At 44.7% G+C, this 8,702-nt stretch overlaps 1 long non-coding RNA gene across 3 annotated transcripts; it reads right to left on the bottom strand.

Annotated features, from left to right (window-relative positions):
• Positions 1 to 383: 383 nt before the first annotated feature.
• On the bottom strand, positions 384 to 8,217 carry LOC136021510 (uncharacterized). 3 transcript variants are annotated; one of them, XR_010615801.1, is made up of 7 exons: positions 8,153 to 8,217; positions 6,632 to 6,816; positions 5,843 to 5,932; positions 5,217 to 5,325; positions 2,948 to 3,099; positions 1,925 to 2,036; positions 384 to 638 (listed from the first exon to the last, which is right to left on the bottom strand). It is a non-coding gene; the product is annotated as an uncharacterized LOC136021510 (long non-coding RNA). The 3 variants fall into 3 exon arrangements; XR_010615800.1 differs by lacking the exon at positions 8,153 to 8,217 and adding an exon at positions 7,597 to 7,685; XR_010615802.1 differs by lacking the exon at positions 8,153 to 8,217 and adding an exon at positions 7,597 to 7,685 and having other exon boundaries at positions 5,217 to 5,316.
• Positions 8,218 to 8,702: the final 485 nt, after the last annotated feature.

Below are 8,702 nucleotides of genomic sequence, written 5' to 3'. Positions count from 1 at the left end.
ATCTGGTCCATAAAGTTGGGAGTAACTCTTTCTGTGCTGTGATTTATGTGCTCCTGTTATTGACTGCTTAGGAATAAGCTCTCTGTTATAAACAACCTGGGAAGCAATGGAGGCAATTGTATCTTAATGAGACCATGGTTCAAAGCACTGCCCTGTTCCATTGACCCTTCTATAGATCAGAAAGTCTCTTTGATTTAATTACCTTACAGAACCCCAGACTAGACAGCTCCAAAAGTCATTTATGTCCCAATCTTTCTTTTCTTCTTTTTGGTGCACTTTATAGTGATTTACAATTCAGCCAAAGGGTCTCTTCAGACAACTGATGAGAAGTGTTTGCATGCAATTACATTGTTTCTTCATGGAAAAAAAAAAAAAAGCCCATTTTGAGACCGTAAAGGTCTTGTATCATTTCCCAAGCACAAAGAAGCTGCAGTTCTGCTTTTTAAGTCTAAAGGACCAAAAACATTAAGGATAGAATTAGGGGAATTTAAATTAGAGCCAACACTCTGCACACGCTGGGAATGTTCTCATTTGAAAGTTCACAATTCGGTCTTGTACACAGTTTTCAGCTGATGCTACAGGACTGCTCCACCAGGATTATCCCATCTCCAAGGGGATCCCCCCATCCTCCTTCAAATCTATGGGATAAAGCAATGGAAATAATGCGTTCACAAATGACTATTCTGTCTCAGAATGTCTCACAGCCTTTAACTAGATAAGGTTTAAGACATCTCCACAAATAAATGAAAATGAAAAATCCAGCTATTACATCTTATTGTCTTCTGGAGCAATGCTACACTGCATCCAGACGTGCAGCAAACAGCCTTGGCTCCTCTCTGATGCTTCCTCAGGGCTGTAGCCCATGGGATTTCCTTTCACTGCTGTCAGAGAAGGATGCTCATGGTCATCACAGCCCAAATTGAATGTAGCCAAGCCTGGGGACCGCAGCTATCCACGATGCCCTGTGCCCGGAGGTGGCTGATGGCCACTGAACCAGTGTGGGAGTTGTCTTCATGCTATCAAAAGTCTTAATAAATATTCAATAAACACCAGCCTCCCTGTCGAGTCTTTGGAAAAACCACTCCTCCCAAAGCCTTTCCCTCATCTCCGTATATTCAAAGGCGTTTCTGTTATAGTCACCAGAAGTCTCTGCATGATTTACAAGCAGACATCCCATTACATTTTCATTATTTATTGGAAAACACAATTCCCACTCACCTTTCTTCCATAATTCTCTCTGCACATCCCCTACGCTGACTGAGGAGCTGCCTTTTCCCTTTCCACTAAACCTTTCTCTCCCGGTACCTCCCCCTTGGCATTTTCCATCTCTTTCCTCTCTCCAACTGCAGATAGTTGGAGTTTCAGTCTGTAATGTCATGGTCTGACCTTGGCACAGCTGTGTCTGCCTCAGTCTCAGGAATTTAAAAGCAAGAGCCTGACACAGAAATGACTCAGGTCCTTTTGCCCTGGACATCAGCACAGCACCTGTGCTCAGGAAAGCACTGTCATTAATTACCTCATGCCATTAATTATCACCAGTGTTCAAAATGTAGCAGAATTCTGAACAAAGCATCCCATACAATGGCATATTTATACCCTGTGAATACACTTTTCTCTTTACTTTCAAACCCCATAAGCAGAAACATTCCCTCCCTCAGGAATTAAGTCTCCTGGGCAAAGTTATAATACATGTTAAGAGAGGAACTTTAACCCATGCTGTAAACCATATATTGATATTTAATAAACCTCTGCCTTTCTTTAACACAAACTATTATTATCCAAATTTCGGGGCTGGGTTGATGCTGCATCACATGGCACAGACAGGGGACAGGGTCTGCTGAAGTCATTGGAGGTTTAGGAACCAGAGACCTGCAGGACACAGAGCTTGCTTCACTCAGGTTTTGAAAGCTCTTCTAACACTTACCCGTGTAGTGCTGGTAGTTATGTTAGTGAGAGGACCTGGATCCTTACAGGGTTTAAGTGGGTACCATTCAATCAGTGCAGCCACACAGCATCACCTCGCCATAGTCTGGTATCTGTGAACCATCAGCAACACAGCCCCAGAGGACACAATACAAAAGGAAGATCAGTCTATGTGAAAAATGACACCAATAACAGCAGAATGAAGCCCTCCCATGTATCAAACATTATACGGCTGCAATCAAATCCTGTCCATTACCTGGCAAAATAGGATTAGAATTATGCCTGTAAGTTCCTCAAGGGGACAGATATGGTACATACGAAAGCTATATAGACTTCAGGGCCTCCCTGTCTCTCTGCAGTCAGATTTGCAGCTTGCTTTCAGAGATTACTGCAATGGGTGTCCTGGGGTTTGCACCTCTCCTATCTGGGTGCTGTGGACCTGCCACTGCACCCTCCTTGGGCAGCACAAATGCTCCCACCGCTTCCACCTGATGCAAACCTTGGGTGTCACACAAGCACAACTATAAAAGCCAGCCCAGTCTGCTTATTTATACTACAAATGCGACAAGAGGAACACAAATCACAGTGATGTACACTGCTGACGATGTGTCTGGGGCTTTTGACTAGTTGTAAATCACTGCAACACAGTGGAGCTTCAGAAAGTGAGATTGGTTTTGGTGTTATTTCAGTAATGTGGTGCTTCTATCAACATTAACACAGCCCTGCTGCATAAAACTAAAGGGGAAGAAAACTCTTCTTATTGTTTTTTGCTCCATATTTCCAAGTGTTCTCCTTAGGCCAGTTCTCAGCGTTCCCAAGTGATGGGGACTCCAACCCAGGCAGCAGTCCTGTTTATTTATAAGAATGAACCAGAGCCACACAAAAGGTTATGGCTACAGGCCAAATGTCTTTGACATCATAGCCTGTCATTAACGGCATAAATCCTCTGTGATTTCATTTCCCAGTCAGCAAACCAGCATCTATCACAGCTTATTTTAAAGGAAAAAAATGTCTAAACATTTACCTTCAAAGTCCAAACAGATCATATCGTTCCTTTCTGCTTTCCCAATATTAAATATATTCCCTTGCATATGGCATTTTTATTACAGGTTGCAACCAGTCACAGAGCTTGTTTGAGAAAGAGATACGGGCAAAGAGAAGCTTTCTTCTTGCTCTCTAAGGGGAAGAACAAAACCAGTATCTCGTTTCACAAAACCTTTGCTGACCACAATACTCTGCTGTTTCGCTGTATTTTTGTTTCCCTTCTTGTGCACCAGATCTTTATCTGGTCATTCATTTTGAGGGAGAAAAAGGTGAAAAAGGTTGCTCTCTGTGCTAGAGCCTCTTAAATCCAAGAGCATTTAAAGCGGACAGGCCCAAACAGTTTTCCTTTAGACCAAGCCTGGTTCTTCTTTCCCATAAAATGATTGTGGTTATATGCAAAACACAAGCAAACGACTCGGAGCACAAAGGACCAAATATACACATAATAGACTGAACATACATGCAATACCTGAGGATTTCAATTTGAACCACCTCAGTATTCTAAGTCTTACTGACCTTGGTGTATTTACTGGTGGATAACACTCTGCTTGATAAGCTGCCTTGGTATTTGCCCAGTGAATGCTGGATACATCAGATTGGGCCTAAAAAGTATAAGAGAAGTTTTCCAAACCAGGGCTGGTATTAAAACCTGCAGGAGTCAACTGGGAATTCTACACTTGTATACAAAAGTAGAGAGCCAGAGAGTCAGGTTTGAACTCAGCTTTTTGCATATAAACCGAAATCACAGAGATGAGTCCAGACTACGGCATTTGAGAGCAGGAGGACACAACAGGGCATATCCAGGTGGAAATATCCATAATACAATGCACAACAATGACTTATCAGCTCTCATCTCAAAAGCACCCTGGGAGAAGTTAATTAGACACAACTGCAGATTAATTCTGCGGTCAGAATGAATTTGAATGAGGAGAACGGGCTTCAGATCAAGCCCATTTCACGTCTGCTGCACAAGGGGCAGAATTACCCGGGCAATTTGGTACGCGGTGGCAGCAGCTTGGCAGAGGCAGCGAGCGTGGGTCCTCCTGATGCCAGTGCAAACGCCCAGAGGCTGTAGTTTCTCAGTCCCTGATGCGTTTTGGTCACAGGGGACGGAGCATCCCAAGGAGCCGCACACAGTGAGCACCATGCCAAGGGGCCAGGGCAATGCAGCTGGCCCCTTGTTCAGTATTCCCAGTGCAGAAAATAACACATAGGGGCACACGAGCAAGATTGGCTGAGCAAGCAAAGTCTCCCCTCTTCCTGTCCACCCTGCTGTGTTCAGAAGAGAAAGGACAGAACAGGAGCTGGACATTACAGTTCCCATTTGAGGCATCCCTCCTGCCTTCATCCCTGTACCCCAAAGCCCTCACCATCACCAAAGAACAACAAAAGGACCTCACGCATACCTTCACCAATGTAAATTAGATGTTTCCCTTTTGTGAGCTGTCTGGAATCTCAGGAGGCACCCGCAAGCGAACGCTACCCAGACGTGCAGACAGCACGGATGTGTCAGAGCGCTCATGCGAGAGCCAAAGTTAAAATATGCCTGCAAAGCACCAGTAGCTTCATTCTTATGACTAACACATCCCAAAGGTGCCATAACATGCACTGATGCAGTGAATTCTGGGGCGCTGGAAGGAGTACTGCGAGAGGAGGAGCTGGAGAGGAGAGTTTCTTAGGAAAGCCAACAAGTTCCTTTTCCACCATTTATCATGCTACTTTTACACTGGGAGTTAGCCTTTCCCTCTGACTGCAGAGATGAAAAGTCACACAACTCCAGCATGAATTAAGCCAGCCAAGGAAAAGAAAAGCAGCTTTCTCTGCTCCCCAGGGCATATATTATGCCTATTTGTTAACATTTGTTGATGCGTGGAGGAGAGAGACTTCAAGGAAGGAATGTGGTCATCTCCTATCTGAAGCAAAATCTACCACGTTGGAACGGGCTGAACGTGTTTAGTTAGGAAGACGTGTTAGGGGCAGTAATATATTTGAGTGGTCATGCTTGCATTCGTCAGTGCAAGTACTACAGTGTAGCACTGTGAGTAACAGTCACACAATGGACTCTTACAGTACCAGTGGAAATAATAACTGATACATCTGTAGCCTGGCAGCAGAAGGTGCGTGCCCAAAAAGAGCAGGATGTCAGACCTCAGCCATGGTTACAGAAGCTCCCAGGGTTTATGTGCTCCTGTGGATAATGAACTGGGTGTCAGCAAAACTCCATGAGCCTTTAGAGGAGATAAAGTTACCTGTAAGCGTGTTGGGAAGCTTCCTCCTGAACAGCCACCAGCAACGACCATCGTCTGAAGCAATCTTTCCAGGGACATGGAAACACCCGTGGAAGGAAACCTGCAGGAGCTGAAGTGTGTGAATGAGGCTTTCAAACAATACATCATGAATTATAGCTCAAATACATGCACATAATTTACATGTGTCACAAAACCTCCAAGTCTGAAACCCCAGGATATGAAAGGCTGCGGCTGTTGAATCATTTACTGTAACAGCAGTATCGGCATTAAAAAGGTGCTGCGATGCGATTCCTGCAGCAGATGAAAAGGAGGGACAATACATGCAAATGCTACTCACATTTTCTTTCCCTGCTCTCCCAGTGGTTTAATTTATACCTGATGAGACCACAGTTTTAAGAAGGAGAATGGCACATTAGTCTCACTGGTAATACCGCTCAGGATGAAAGCGCTCTCATTATTCGCAGTGAAAGATCCAGATTTGCTTAAACAAAGCTGTCACAACACGCTGAGGGCCAGGGATTCCTGGGGGAGCGGGTCTGACATATTTGAAGCCGATTTGCATTAATTTATGAATCTTGCAGAGTCTGTTTGTCCAATGGGTCTAAAGATGTTTAGTCAATGCATACCTCAAGTTAATTCAATGGCAAAGCTGACGGATAACGCGCCAAGGGCCGGGCGCAGCCATTCTGGCAACCCCTCCTCATTAAACACGGAGCCTAAAGAACGGCACAGGGAGTTAATGAGCTATAAATATTGAAAACACCAAGACGCTCCAACTGCATTGGAACGTGGCAGCTATGAAGGTAAATACCAAACCCACAGCGGTCCTCGAGGTCAAAGCTGGTGATGAGTGTCACTGGGATGAGAGAGACAAGAAGAGGGACAGAGCGAGAAGGGCAGAAATAAACTCCTGAGCCCACTGGGAGATAGACTGGAAAACCTGAGATAATGCCTCTAACACAGCTCCAGCCCTGGCTGTAATTAGGATAAACCAGGGCTTCCCTAATTGCTTTTAATCCCTTTGGCTTTGCATACAGGAGTGACCATGAACCAGCCCTGCAGCCTCCCTTCCCACCGATGCTCCGAGAGCAATTTCCCATATGGAATCAGGTTTACAGGGTGGCTGGGTACGGACGGGAGAAGGGAGGCTGAGAACACCGGGATCTACAAGAGCACCATCACCACCAGCACAGCCTTTGCAAAGCAGGATGCAGGTGACACTGCAGGTGACATTAAGCCTTCCTCCAATGAATTCATTGCTTTCCTTTTCCAGATACTGCTGTCACAACCACCCCAAACCCTGCAGACTGAGTGGCTTCACCTGAAGGAGACCAGTGTGCTACAAAGAGCAGATGGAGCATGTTTGCACTCCATTTGCTTTGAAACACAATGTGAGCATTTGAGCAGCTCCATACCTTTATTAACTTTATTCTTCCTTTAAAGCTTTTTCCCCCCCATCTTCAATTAGCTGCTGGGCTTCTTATTAGAGGGCAGACATCTCTTGCCAGACTCTTGCAGAAGAAAGAATGGAATTCCCTGTTTCCATCTGTAGATCACAGACACATCCTGAGTCAACTGCAGACAGCCAAAGCTCTCTTGCCTAAGGTGTAAACAGAGAAAATACCAACTTTTGATCTGCTTCTGCCTTTCCAGCACAAGTGAAGCCAGTGCAAGTATCAACATGGGAAAGAGAAAAAAGTGTTTGCTTGGTCTGCCTTGTGTTCTCTGTGTGCATGCAAAGGACTCACACAGAAATAAAGGGGTGAAGATGGAAGTGACCATTTCCATCCTTTCTGGGAGCTAACAGCCACTGCACCACTTGAGAATACCAAAAGACTTCAAAAATCAAGCTAAAGCAGTGTGATTTCTCTGGGTAATCTCTTTGCCCCAGGGTGAGATTCATCCCTGTTCTGCGCTATTAAACTGTAGAAATCTATCCCTTCCTCTTAACAGCCTATTATACGTCAATTAAATGGAACTCCAGTAATGATTTCAGTGGAAGCAGCATCTTAGAGTTCAATTAGTCTCGAGCAACACCAGCAACCAGATTGCTCTCAAAGCCCAATAATGAAGAAATTTCATAGGTAGTGATCCGAGTGCTCTGCTTTGTTCTGCACTGACAACTGAGCATCAGCACCTGCAGGCTGGAGGGGGCTCAGGCAGCACAGCAAGCCCCATGGCCCTGCTGCTCCAAGCCTGGATGAAATACAGGCATAGCCATAAGGCACCTTGCATGCAAAATAATTAATGAGTTAATTTGCATATCAAGAGCAGTTTATGCACAGCCAGATATTTTGCCTTTAAAAGAAAAAAAGCCAAAAAAAAACCAAAAGAGTTAGTAAAATATCGATGCTGGAAAGCAAAACCTTTGGTTTCCTACCTGCTGCAATAGGGAAAGTCTCCCCAGGGAGCCAGAGTGCCTCTTGCATCAGGAGGAAGCAGGGCTCACGTGGGAGTGAACCTGTTACCACTGGGAGGTGGAAAAAGGAAGGTATCCAGCAAGGAGAGGAAACCTCTCCTGCAGCTCATGACTCCCTTTTGCACAGCTTCCAAGGGTGGTTCTGTAGGTATTTCACATTCTAACACACATGTCATCTGAATGAGACTCAATGTGGATGATTCTTTAAATAAAATCTGTTTCCAGTGTCTATGGGCTGAAATCCAAGCAGTAAGGAAGGAAAAGTTTGGGGAATATTATGAAGAATAACATGAAACACACATATTGGTGAAGCAGGTGTGTTTGTAGCCCCTTTCTGTCCTGCCCACCCGAACCTATAAAAGGCATTGTTTTGCTTTTAACCACCTGGATTTGCACATTCAAACAAGCTGTAAATGTTACTGATTAAAGACTGTATTTCAGAGAAAACTTTAGAAGGAGAAAAAAAGAAAAACCTATGATCTGTTCAAGACTCATATTTCATTTTTATATTCTTGACCTTTCTATAGCTTTCATTGCTTTCACTTTACTGTCCCATCCCCAGACATCAGCAAACCAGCAAGAGCATCTCTGTGACCTGCAGGAGAGGACAAAGCAAAGGCAATGCATCAAGCTAAAAAGAGAGGGTTATGAAATAATGTTAACTCCTTATAAAATAAAGTCTACCCAAGGCATAAGATGAATGGCAGGATTCAGCTATGGATTTCAGAGCCACCTGGAGAACTGCCAGAAGCAAGGAGCAGCCTGCTGCAGGTCCCAGTGCGATGCTGATACTGTTCTTACCTCTGATGTTCATGCTGGGTGTGAATTGAATGGTCCATGTGATGTTGCTGGTGCTCACCTAGCAGCATGTGCTCCTGCGGAAGCATTCCTTCTCCTGGAAAGGACACGGTATTTTTCTCCTATAGAAGAAATACAGGATTGCTGTGAGCAGTTGCAAAGTGCCATTACTCTCAGCAGGCATTGCTCCCACACAGCTGCTCAATCACAAAGACTGATTCCTGTTCCCTCACCTGAAACTTCATCATTTTAAACTCAGACTCCACAAC

Source organism: Lathamus discolor, chromosome 13 (genome assembly GCF_037157495.1).
Source record: "Lathamus discolor isolate bLatDis1 chromosome 13, bLatDis1.hap1, whole genome shotgun sequence".
In the NCBI taxonomy this organism is placed as follows: domain Eukaryota; kingdom Metazoa; phylum Chordata; class Aves; order Psittaciformes; family Psittacidae; genus Lathamus; species Lathamus discolor.
This window is presented reverse-complemented; position numbering and strand designations above follow the sequence as displayed.